The sequence below is a fragment of the Triticum urartu genome, chromosome 4, assembly GCF_003073215.2.
Source record: "Triticum urartu cultivar G1812 chromosome 4, Tu2.1, whole genome shotgun sequence".
NCBI lineage: Eukaryota > Viridiplantae > Streptophyta > Magnoliopsida > Poales > Poaceae > Triticum > Triticum urartu.
In genome coordinates, this window is record NC_053025.1 from 480,092,685 (window position 1) to 480,106,622 (window position 13,938).

Below are 13,938 nucleotides of genomic sequence, written 5' to 3' on the forward strand. Positions count from 1 at the left end.
GGATCATAACACATAGTAGGTGACTATAGACTTGCAAGATAGGATCAAGAACTCGCATATATTCATGAAAACATAATAGGTTTAGATCTGAAATCATGGCACTCGGGCCCTAGTGACAAGCATTAAGCATAGCAAAGTCATAACAACATCAATCTCAAAACATAGCGGATACTAGGGATCAAACCCTAACAAAACTAACTCGATTACATGATAAATCTCATCCAACCCAACACCGTCTAGCAAGCCTAAGATGCAATTACTCATGCACGGCGGTGAGCATCATGAAATTGGTGATGGAGGATGGTTGATGATGACGATGACGACGAATCCCCCTCTCCGGAGCCCCGAACGGACTCCAGATCAGCCCTCCAGGGAGGTTTTAGGGCTTGGCGGTGGCTCCGTATCGTAAAACGCGATGATTTCTTCTCTGTTACTTTTTTCTCTCCGAAAGAAAATATATAGAGTTGGAGTTGGCGTCGGAGGGCATCCAGGGGGCCCACGAGGTAGGGGGCACGCCCTAGGGGGGGGCACTCCCCACCCTCGTGAGAAGGGTGTGGGCCCCCTGGTCTTCATCTTTGGCGAGGATTTTTTTATTTTTGCTAAGATGTTCCGTGGAGTTTCAGGTCATTCCGAGAATATTTGTTTTCTGCACATAAAACAACACCATGGCAATTCTGCTGAAAACAGCGTCAGTCCGGGTTAGTTCCATTCAAATCATACAAGCTAGAGTCCAAAACAAGGGCAAAAGTGTTTGGAAAAGTAGATACGATGGAGACGTATCAACTCCCCCAAGCTTAAACCCTTGCTTGTCCTCAAGCAATTCAGTTGACAAACTGAAAGAAAGAAAAACTTTTACAAACTCTGTTTGCTCTAGTTGTTGTAACTATGTCAAGCCAACATTCAAGTTTTCAGCATAGATCATAACTAACCACATTTGAAATAATTCTCAGGTCTCATAATTACTCATATCAATAGCATAATCAACTAGCAAGCCATAACAATAAATCTTGGATGACAACACTTTCTGGAAACAATCATAATATGATATAACAAGATGGTATCTCGCTAGCCCTTTCTGAGACCGCAAAACATAAATGCAAAGCACCTTTAAAGATCAAGGACTGACTAGACATTGTAATTCATGGTAAAAGAGATCCAATCATAGTCACACCCAATATAAATTAATAGTGATGAATGCAAATGACAGCTGTTCTCTCCTGCTAGTGCTTTTTAATAAGAGGGTGATGACTCAACATAAAAGTAAATGGATAGGCCCTTCGCAGAGGGAAGCAGGGATTCGTAGAGGTGCCAGAGCTCGGTTTTGCAGTAGAGATAAATTGTATTTTGAGCGGTATACTTTCATTGTCAACATAACAACTAAGAGATGGCGATATTTTCCATGCTAAACACATTATAGGCGGTTCCCAAATAGAATGGTAAAGTTTATACTCCCCCTAAACTAACAAGCATCAATCCATGGCTTGCTCGAAACAACGAGTGCCTCCAACATACATCGGGTCTCAGGGGGAGTTTTGTTTGCAATTAATTTTGATTTAGTTTGCATAAAGCATGGGACTGGGCATACCGGTGACCAGCCATTTTCTCGTGAGTGAGGAGCGGAGTCCACTCCTCTTGAGAATAACCCGCCTAACACGGAAGATAAGGACAACCATGGTTGATACATGAGCTATTCAAGCATACAAAATAAAATGTTTATTTGAAGGTTTAGAGTTTGGCACATACAAATTTACTTGGAATGGCAGGTAGATACTGCATATAGGAAGGTATGGTGGACTTGCCGTGGTTTTGTCACGGCAGATGTCCTAGAGAAAGGACTTAGTCCTGGAGCCATCGCGACGGGTTAGCTTGAAGGGGTTAAAGCGGACACAGGGACGCAAGAGAGTTTATACTAGTTCGGCCACTTCAATGAAGGTAAAAGCCTACGTCTAGTTGTGATGGAATTGATGTGGTTTCGATGACTAGGGAGCAAACAAGCTTCGCCTATGTCTCGAGTTGTTGTCTGTTGTCCTTGAACCGCCGCCGGGTCGTCCCCTTATATACACGGGTGACTCCGGTCGGCTTACGGAGTCCCAATACCGGCTCATAGATGTGTCCGGTTTGGTCTCTACTTATTCCTAACTTACAATATAGGTTAACTACTAACGCCGGTTTACGGCTACAGGCCTTGAACCGACCATGGGCCTTGAGCCCTCCTCTGTCTTCTTGGGCTTTAACATACTTAACTACTGACGAAGTTAACCCGGCCCAGATAGGCCGGTTTATGCCCAGTAGTAATATCCCCAACATTAGGCCCTAGATTGATTTGAACGGGTTCATGTCAATCCTTTAATAAAAGCTTCATCTTCAACATCTTCTTATAAATTGGTAAACCTCCATGATGTCATCTTCTCTGATTGCTGTAAACCGGAGTGACGTCACCTATCATAACGAAGCTATCCATTATGCTTCTTTGTTTAATAGATCGGCGGAAATCGAGGCGACAGCTCCGTTTTATGGCCCCTTGATTGTCGCGCCTGACTCATGTTCTTTCGCCTTATAAATAGGACCGAAGGGTCATTTCTTTTCTCCTTCCGTGCCTTCTTCGTCTTCCTCGTGTCGCCAGCCTCGGAGCTCCGCCGCCGCTGTCGACCTCTGCCTCATCCTTGGCCGCTGCATCAACCTGAGCGCACCAGAACATCGCGGCAACCTTTCGCATCTTCCTCAGCTCCGGTAAATCTTCTATCCTTTCCCCCGCAGATCTGACCTAGGGTTTCGCAGTTCTTCAGTGTTCATCGTCTGCCTCTTGCTCAAACGATAGATCTTTAGATGAATCCGCAAATCTTTACTCTGTGCAATGATAGTTGTTTGACCTTCGCCTTCACTTATGCATCTCAAACCATAGATCTATATGAACGTTTTGCTCATTGGTTCGGTACTGCTCCTTTGAACCTCTAAGTATTTATCTCTTTTCTGAACTTGCTTCAGATCCAATGCTATAAGGAAATCTTGTGAAACCTGTTTCTGCGTACTTGTCCATCCGCAATGCTTAGATCAGGCGGTTTAACCTTATAGAAAAATTTTCCAAACCGGTATATGCCATTAGTCCCCTTATTGAACCGCTAGATGCTCGTTGCTTCATAAAACTCCGGTTCAGATAGTTTTGTCTCCGATTTAACAGTGCCCATACCAATGTATCTTGATCAAATGCATTTTTGAACCGGGATCTTCTACCTTGTAGATTCCATCATGGCCAAGCAAGTGTATGAGTGCAATTGGGTTCCTTCTCGCGTCACAGAGGCTCAACTGGACGATTTAGTCCTGATTAGCGCTTTAGGCAGCAAAGATACCATCCATTGGAGGGCTCCTGGCAAAGAATGCCCTCCCACACCTCGAGAAGGAGAGGTTGTTGTTTTCGTAGATCACTTAGCCCGGGGCTTTAAGCCGCCTGGTTCTAAATTTTACTGGGATGTTTTAGCCGATTTCCAGCTCCATCCACAAGATACTGGCCCTAACTTTATTACAAATATGTGTCACTTCCAAGTGCTCTGTGAAGCGTTCTTTCAAGAGGAGCCCACAGTGGAATTGTTCAGAGACCTTTTCCATCTAAACCGCCGTACTGAGTTTACTGACGGCTCCAATACGGAGGTGGGTGGAGTGGCGATTCAGAAAAGGAAAGACGTCACATACCCTCACGCCAAACTGCATAGCCACCCCAAAGAATGGAATCAGACATGGTTCTACTGCAAAGACACTTCCCCTACTGGTGAGAATCCCTTGCCTGGCTTTCGTCCAGAGCGGCTCAGCAATACACACCCTTTTCCACAAAGATTGACTGCACAGGAGAGAAGCAAATATGCTCCTCAATTGTCAAAGCTCAGAGCCTTTATGGCCAACGGTTTAACAGGGGTTGATCTCGCTCGCTGTAGGATATCATGGAGCATACTGCCCCTTAGTCAGCACTCCGGTTTGATGTGCGAGTATACTAGCAGCGTTGATGACCCACTCCGACATTCCAAAATCCAGCTCACCGATGAAGAAATCACAGAGGCTGTGAATAAGATGCTGAATGAACCGGAACACGTCTGTGCTAGAAACGGCCTGCTTCCCTTCTGTGCCACCAACAAACCGCCAGCTGTAAGACTTTGATTTTTCTTTTTGCTGAATCTGTTAATGATATATCTGGTCTTTGTTTAATATCAGTGTCTGTGTAATCAGGGCAATGACCCATTTTGGAGCAAGAAACTGCCGTAGGAGAAACCAGAAAAGCCAGATAAACCGGAAAGAGCAACTCGGCAAAAGACTAAAGCTGTGAAGAAGACTGCCCACAGGAAAAGAACCACTGCATCTTCTAATCCAGCCCCTGATGATGATGTGGATAATCCGGACTTTGAGGTAGAGCTTGACTCACTTGGTTTATTTTTCATGCGTCTTATTGATGATGATATTTGTCAGGATGATGCCGAAGCCAGCCACGCGGATGTTGCAGAGGTAATTAATCTCTCTTCCGATTCAGAAACTTTGCCTTCACAAAAAATCCGTCAGGCAAACCGGAAAGTTAAATTTTCTCATCCTCTTGCTTATTTGGATCCTAAATTTCTTATGAAGACCCAACAACACGAAGCTTGTCGCACAACCCGGCACAGCGGCCAGGTAGTTACCTCCGCCGGTTTACCGAACAGTCCGGTTTGGAAACGCCATTCAGAGGTCTCTAATTTGCTTGTCAGTGCTTGTCCTAAAGCGGGCTGCTTTCGTCAACCTCTTAATCCGCCTGACTCTGATTACCAGGTTACTTCCCACTCATCTTCTGGTGAGTCATCGGCTACTCAGCTCCCACCGCTCAAAACGGTGCTTGGGTAAGCTATACTTATTGTGATGTTTGCAGTACATCGCCTTAGAACATATGCTGTATTTGATTTTGTTATTCTTCTCAGGGCCAAACCTAGGCCAAGCAAGAAGGCCCGCCTGGACAATGCGGCCGAAGAAGATGTCGTTCTTGAACCAGGCAAGACACCCAATCTTGAAGCGGCTATTCCTGAGGATATACCCAACGATCCACCGCAGCAAGACGATGATCTTATTGCTGAAGAGAGACCTACTGATGCCTCAGGTCCTGTCAATCAGCCCACAGGTTCCATCCGGATTGAAAGCTCCACCGGTCCAGCAAAACCTACTAACAAGCCAACAGCCCCAGTGCAAACCGGCGGTACCCAGGATGATGAGGTTGTCATTACTGGCACTGGCCATACTGAGCCAAGCAATCCTGTCGCTTTATCCAAACATTCTGACAAGGAAGAATTTGCTGCCTTTGGCAAAGGCAAGCGGAACACTGATTTGACGACTTATGCTGCTTTGAACGCCCAAGATATCCATTCCGGCTATCTGAACCGGTTGTATACCAGTCGCGACTATGAAGCCGGTCTGGTTAATATGATGAAAGAGAAATATGAGGTAACTTCCATATGCTCCTTCCTGCTTGTATGCTTCCATTCTTGCTGACTCTCCTGGCCCCCAAGGGCCGGTTTGTAATATTCTTTCAAACCGGGACTTACCAATATAAATCTTGATGCTTTGAAATTCGCTGATGTAGCCCCCAAGGGCCGGTTCAACTTAACGTAGTTAAACCGGTACTTTAAGTAATTGAAATTGCCGCATCAGAATATGTACGAGCAAATAGCCATTAGCCCCCAAGTGCCGAGTTGAATACTTGTATTGATCTTGGGACTTTGTTAGCAATTGAAAGATGAAGATCGAATATGCATTAGCCCCCAAGTGCTAAGTGCATAACTTGTTATGTGATTGGTACTTGAATCCTTATACCGATTTGTTGAAGCATATATCTGTATGCATGCAGGCGGAGCTGAAGACGAAAGAAAACCAAGTCACCGATCTCCAAGAAAACCTGAAAACCCAACAGGCTGAAACCTCCAAAGCAAAAGAGGAATTGGCCAGTGCTTTAAGCGCCATGGAACAGCTTAAGGAGAGCTTCAAGAAGGAGCAGGCGGATTGGGTCACTGAAAAGTCCGCTTTGATCAAACGAGCAGAGGATGCCGAGGCTGCACTAAAACCAGTGGCGGATGAACTGACCAGCATAAAGCGGCACGTGCATGCCATGACTACTGCTATCTTTGGTAAGCCAGTTTGCCTTCTGAATTGGCTCTGCCTTCTGACAGAGTCGCCGGTTTATTAACCCTTTATGGTATTTCAGGGACATGCATTGGTCACTTGGGGTCAGATGTGCGGAAGAAACTGAAAGCCGCCTATACATTGGTTGAACAATTGTATACTGGTGCCCACCGGATCATCTATACCGCATCTCATAACAAACCGGCGCCCACTTTGATTCAAGATACTCTGATGAAACTATCGGTGCTTCCTGCCCGGGTTGAAGAGCTGAAGAAATCTGCTGCCCGAACCGGTGAATCAATGCCTTAATCCGGGCAAAAGCCTGGGTGCCGGATTTTGATCCTATTGAAGCGGCTTAGGGCTATCCCAGCTTGAAGGAAGACGGGTCAGAATTTGGTGAAGCGGATCTGCGAGCAATAAACCGGGAGGTACGTCCGCTAGCTTGTCAATTGGCTAAGGAAGCAGACTTGTCTCATTATCAAGCGCAATATGACAGTCAGAACAAGCGAATAGCTGCACCAATCCATGAATCGGAAAATCTGATCCCTCCAATCCGTAAGCATACTTACGCTCCCGATATTGACCCGTCATTGCTGATCCATGATGAAGCTGTTTTTCAAGCATTAATGGGAATCGACTGGACAACTGTGGATTTCCAGCCACAGGGTAGAGAAACGGAGGCTGAAGCGGCGCAGGATGACCCACAACCATCAGGCCAGGCTGGTGACCAAGCTTGAACTGGAAGCCGGTTTTAAAACTGCCTCTCCTTTGCGAAAAACAATTATATTATTATGGGCACCATGTTGCCTTGTAATAGGCTAGCTAATACCTTTGATGTTGATATGCCTTCGTGCATAATTTGTTCTTCCTGTGGTAATGAACTTTCCAAAACACTTTCTGAAATGAGAAATTCGACAAGTGCCACCGCGGTTGTACCGTCAGGCAGAATATGATGTCTGCATATATGAAATCAAAACATTCAAAACAAAATTTTAAGTATATGATCAAATTTTTGAGATACATAATACCTGCCATCGTTGAGCGTGAAGTTGGCTTGGCCAATCTTGAAGCGGAGTTTTGCAAACCCACACTGTTGGAGGAGATAACAGCTCCTGTATATATATGACGCTGGTTTACCATGTAAACCGTGCCGGGTTATAATAAACACCATGTTACTCCATAAGAGGATGTTAACAACAAGGATCAAACCGGGCAAATAGTCTCCGGATTGACGTGAACTGTGTTCTGTCAATTGATTGGTTAAAAAATTTTGTCGGTTTAAAAAAACACAATAAAAAGCAAAAAAACCCCTTCAAAGAAAAGTGTAAATCAAGTGCAATGACAAAACGTTAGAAAAAAGGTTTATTTGAGCTGATCAGATGGTGTTACCATGGCTGAACACGACCAAGCTCCCGTTAGGTGTAACTATGGTTCTAGTCAGCCAGGTCCCCAAATGAAAACCGTGGCATTTATGCCGATCAAGTGGCATGGTCATGGTTCGGGTTCGACCAAGCCCCCAAGTGATTCTGTGGCCTTAAGCCGATCAAGAGGCATGACTGGTTCAGACATGACCAAGTCCCCAAGTGATCTGGTGGCTCTCGCCTATCAAGAGGCATGGTATTGGTTCGGACACGACCAAACCCCCAAGTGATATAACATGATGCTTTTAAAAAGCGAACTCAAGGGGTAAACTGGAGGCCACTTTAGAGCAACTCCGTGTAACCTCACATGATGTAAAAGAACAGATACCCCGCTTTAGCTGAGGTTCCGGTTTATTATATTTAATCATAGTATATACATTGTCGTAGTATGTAGATAAGTATAGCCAATGGCTCAGGTATAGTAAGGCCGAAGATGAGCTATGTTCCACGGCCTGTTAATCTCCTCCTCTGATGTACGTGAGTCTTTATGCTCTCGAACATCGATCAGATAGTACGACCCGTTGTGCAGATTCTTGCTGACCACGAAAGGCCCCTCCCAAGGTGGGGATAACTTATGCATATCAGTCTGATCTTGGATGAGCTGAAGCACCAAATCTCCTTCCTGAAAGGTTCTGGTTCTGACTCGGCGACTGTGATAACGACGAAGATCTTGCTGGTAAATCGCCGATCGGGCGGCTGCGATGTCACGCTCTTCATCCAACCGGTCCAAAGCATCTTGCCGTGCTGTCTTGTTGTCCGCTTCAATATAAGCCGTTACACGAGGTGAATCATGACGGGTATCACTGGGGAGAACCGTCTCCGCTCCATAAACCATGAAGAACGGTGTGTATCCTGTTGATCTGTTGGGTGTTGTATTGATGCTCCATAACACAGATGGTAATTCTTCTACCCAACAACCCGGCGTTCTCTGCAAAGCAACCATGAGCCGGGGCTTGATGCCTCTCAAGATCTCTTGATTAGCTCTTTCTGCTTGACCATTGGACTGTGGATGTGCCACTGATGAAATGTCGAGCCGGATGTGCTCCCGTTCGCAGAACTCCTTCATAGCACCTTTGGACAAATTGGTACCATTATCTGTGATAATACTATGCGGAAAGCCAAACTGGAAAATCACCTTTTTGATGAACTGAACCGCCGTGGCCGCATCACACTTGCTAACAGGTTCTGCCTCCACCCACTTTGTAAACTTGTCAACCACCACCAGGAGGTGGGTCTTCTTATCTTCGGACCTTTTGAAAGGCCCAACCATATCCAGCCCCCAAGTTGCAAACGGCCAAGTAATTGGAATCATTCTCAATTCTTGAGCCGGTACATGAGCACGTCTTGAAAACCTTTGGCAACCGTCACATCGTCTGACCAGATCCTCCGCATCAGCATGAGCAGTTAGCCAATAGAAGCCATGGTGAAACGCTTTAGCCACCAAAGACTTTGAACCGGCATGGTGACCACAATCTCCTTCGTGGATCTCACGCAAAATTTCACGACCTTCTTCAGGAGACACGCAGCGTTGAAAAGCTCCTCATACACTGCAATGATGCAACTCACCGTTGATGATAGCCATGGACTTGGATCGCCGGATTATCTGCCGGGCCAGAATCTCATCCTCTAGCAACTCGCCCCGGTTCTTGTACGCCAGGTAAGGAAGCGTCCAATCCGGAATAACATGAAGAGCCGCCACCAATTGAGCCTCCGGATCAGGAATAGCCAAATCCTCTTCACCAGGGATCTTGACCGACGGGTTGTGCAGCACATGCAGAAAAACATTGGGCGGGACCGGTTTGCGCTGAGAGCCCAGCCGGCTTAAAGCGTCCGCCGCTTCATTTTTCCGCCGGTCCACGTGGTCCACCTGATAGCCTTTGAAATAACCTGCAACAGTATCCACCTCACGACGATATGCTTCCATGAGTGGGTCCTTGGAGTCCCAAGTGCCAGACACTTGCTGAGCCACAAGGTCCGAGTCACCGAAGCACTTAACTCGACTTAGATTCATCTCCTTAGCCATCCGGAGACCATGGAGCAAGGCTTCATACTCAGGTGCATTGTTACTACAAGGGAACATTAAGCGGAGAACATAACAAAACTTATCACCTCATGGGGAAGTTAATACGACTCCAGCCCCCGAGCCTTCCAACTGCCTGGATCCGTCAAAATGGATGGTCCAATACGTGTGATCCGGCTTTTCTTTAGGTGCTTGCATTTCCGTCCAATCATTGATGAAATCAACAAGTGCTTGAGACTTAACCGCTATCCGAGACACATACTTCAAACCGTACGGCCCCAGCTCTATGGCCCACTTTGCAATCCGGCCAGTTGCTTCCCGGTTCTGGATGATATCTCCCAAAGGAGCAGAACTGACCATCGTAATTGGGTGCCCTTGGAAATATTGTTTAAGCTTCCGGCTTGCCATAAAAACTCCGTACACCAGCTTCTGCCAATGCGGATACCTTTGCTTGGACTCGATTAGCACCTCGCTGATATAATAGACCGGTCGTTGAACCGGATGCTCCTTGCCTGCCTCCTCTCACTCCACCACAATAGCCACACTGACCGCCCGAGCATTAGCAGCAACATATAGCAGTAACGGCTCCTTGTCAATGGGAGCGGCGAGCACAGGTGGATTGGCCAACTGCCGCTTTAAGTCCTCAAATGCTTCATTAGCGGTGGAGCTCCAAACAAACTGATCCGTTTTTTTCAACATCTGATACAAAGGGATTGCCTTCTCACCAAGACGACTGATAAACCGGCTTAACGCGGCAATCCGGCCTGCCAGGCGTTGAACATCGTTGATACACTTCGGCTTAGCCAGGGAGGTGATAGCCGTGATCTTCTCCAGATTAGCCTCAATTCCCCTGTTGGACACCAGAAAACCCAATAGCTTGCCCGCCGGTACACCAAAGACACACTTGTCCGGATTAAGCATCATCTTGTGAACGTCCTGATCCGGCGGATTAACTTCCGCCATAAGCACAGCCAACGCATCAAATAGTTCTGATAGAACCTGAGCCGGCGGGCGCACAGGGCCTCCTGCCCCAGCAGCCGTTGCCGCTGCTGAACCGGAGGTCGTTGCCGCAGCGGTCGAAGAATGAAGCGCTGCTTGTGTGCCAGTCATGAATATTCCAACCCGGTTGGGCAGATCAGAGGGGTCCGGAATACTGTCGCCATCGGAACAGCCCCCAATCCGGCCATCTTGTAGCTGATAAAGAGATCCGGTTTCTCCGGTTGATGACTCGTCATCGGAACAAACGACAGCATCGCCGCGAGATTCCGATCCATCCACATAACTTCCTCCATGGATGACTCCCATGAAGGCACGCTTCATGGCCGGTTTAACCCAGGCGGATCGCGCACACTGAGCCGTCTTGACGAGGTCGGTGCAGATGTCCGGCTCAGGGCCCGGTTCATCGATCTTGCCAATGAAAACGTGAATGCTACCAAAGGGGACCCGGTACCCGTACTCAATTGAGCCGGCCTCGGGGCCCCAGCTTGCGTCGTCGATGTAGAGCTTGCCGCGACGACTCTTAGTCATCCGGCCTACAGCGTAGCCCTCGAGTCCTTCAAAGCGACCCTCCAAGAACCGGAAACCATCGTGCGATAGCCCCACAGTGGTCGCCAACTGTCGTGGTTTTGTCACGGCAGATGTCCTAGAGAAAGGACTTAGTCGTGGAGCCATCGCGATGGGTTAGCTTGAAGGGGTTAAAGCGGACACAGGGATGCAAGAGAGTTTATACTAGTTCGGCCCCTTCAATGAAGGTAAAAGCCTACATCTAGTTGTGATGGAATTGATGTGGTTTCGATGACTAGGGAGCAAACAAGCTTCGCCTATGTCTCGAGTTGTTGTCTATTGTCCTTGAACCGCCGCCGGGTCGTCCCCTTATATACACAGGTGACCCCCGTCGGCTTACGAAGTCCCAATACCGGCTCATAGATGTGTCCGGTTTGGTCTCTACTTATTCCTAACTTACAATACAGGTTAACTACTAACGCCGTTTTACGGCTACAGGCCTTGAATCGACCATGGGCCTTGAGCCCTCCTCTGTCTTCTTGGGCTTTAACATACTTAACTACTGACGAAGTTAACCCGGCCCAGATAGGTCAGTTTACGCCCAGTAGTAATATCCCCAACAGGACTCATCTGGAATAACTTTGGGGTTTAAGGGATTGGATGCACAAGCAGTATTCCCGCTTAGTACAGGTGAAGGCTAGCAAAAGACTGGGAAGCGACCAACTAGAGAGCGACAACAGCCATGTACATGCATTAAAATTAATAAACATTGGATGCAAGCATGAGGAGGATATAATCCACCATGAACATAAATATCGTGAAGGCTATGTTGATTTTGTTTCAACTACATGCGTGAACATGTGCCAAGTCAAGTCACTTTAAATCGTTCGAAGGAGGATACCACCCCATCATACCACATCATAATCATCTCAATAGCATGTTGGCACACAAGGTAAATCATTATAACTCATAGCTAATCAAGCATGGCATAAGCAACTACGATCTCTAATTGTCATTGCAAACATGTTTATTCATAATAAGCTGAATAAAGAACGAGGGACTCATCATATTTACAAAAACAAAAGAGGTCGAGTTCATACCAGTTTTTCTCATCTCAGTCAGTCCATCATATATCATCATAATTGCCTTTCACTTGCATGACCGAATGGTGTGAATAATAATAAGAGTGTACGTGCATTGGACTAAGCTGGAATCTGCGAGCATTCAATAAATAGGAGAAGACAAGACAATATGGGCTCTTGGTTAAATCAACAATAATGCATATAAGAGCCGCTTCAACAATTTAATTATGGTCTTCTCCTACCGACCCCCAAAGAAAAGAAAAGAAATAAAACTATTTACACGGGAAAGCTCCCAACAAGCAAAAGAAGAACGGGAAATATTCTTGGGTTTTCTTTTAATTTATTACTACTACAGCAGAAAAATAACCACTACTAATTTTTGTTGTTTTTTTCTTAAGGTTTAGCAAACACTCAAGAAGAAAGCAGGAAAAAGAAAATAAACTAGCATGGATATTACAGGGAAAAAGTATGAGCACTGACATCTAGTAATGAGTGTGTGGGAACATAAATGTAATGTCAATGAGAAATACGTACCCCCCCAAGCTTAGGCTTTTGGCCTAAGTTAGTCTATGGCCACGGCTGGCCTGGCGGATATTCATAATAATAGTTGTTGGGGTCGTACTATGATGAGGAGGAATAGTTGGGATCATACTGTGATGAAGAAGAAGACTCTGACTCCCACTGGCTGACAGTCATCTCTGGATCCCAAGAATAAACAGATTGTCGTTGCCGGGGTACTGATCCACGGGCACCTATGGGACCGGCGGACCGAGTCCCTTTCGATTCGGCGGGGGCGGAGGTCGTGCAAAGAGCAAATCGAGGCGATAACCGCGAGCGATTTACCCAGGTTCGGGCCGCACGGATGCGTAAAACCCTTCTCCTGCTTTGTGGTTTATATTGATTTCTTGCTCGGGAGCGCGGAGTGCTACAATACACACCAGCAGCTAGCGAGACCGAGCGTGAGTGTTTTCGAACCCCCCTCTACGTTGCACATGGGCCTCCTTTTATATGCTCAAGGGGTCACCCACAGGTAGCAACGGAGGCAAAGGGTAGAAATGGAAAGGTGCTGCGGTAGGTACGGCTACCTACTACAGTGTATCATACCTAACCCTGACGGCAGGGGACAAGGACATTAAATGCCCATCTGTGTCGCCTAAACAGTGCAAAAAGGGACCATCAGGGGCGCCACCGCTCACCACGATGGTGATCTTGTCAGCGCCGCTTGCCACCGCACACCGCAAGCTGCACAGCCTCCCGCCACGTACGCCTGGAAGGGTCCCAGAGCGACACGTTGGTGGATGTGCTGGAGCGTGGGCATAGTGGTGGCTTGTCGCGGCAAGCGCCTTGCCGTGGTCGTTGTCTTGTCGCGTCCGGGAGCTTGTCGCTCACCGGGCCTTGCCGGGACGCGTGGCGCGTCGCGGCAAGTTTCTTGAGATGCCTCGGTTGGCCTTCCCGGCAAGCTCCTCTTGCCGGGGTCTTGAGATGCCTTGGATGGCCTTCCCGGCAAGCTCCTCTTGCCGGGGTCTTGTCTCCTTGACTTGGATACTTTGTTCTCGAATGGCTCCAAAGGAACCACGGAGGACCTTGGCGGTCACCCGGCAAGCCTTGCCGCGGGATGCTGCGACTGCCCGTGCACAAGTTCGGGATACTAGGGTACCCCTACTCTAGTACACCGACAGGAGCCCCCGAGCCTGGGCCATACACGGTGCCGAGCGCTGTTGGGCCAGGCCCAAAACAGGGCACGGGCATGCGCGGCCTAGGTTACGCCGTATCTCACTCCGTATCCACC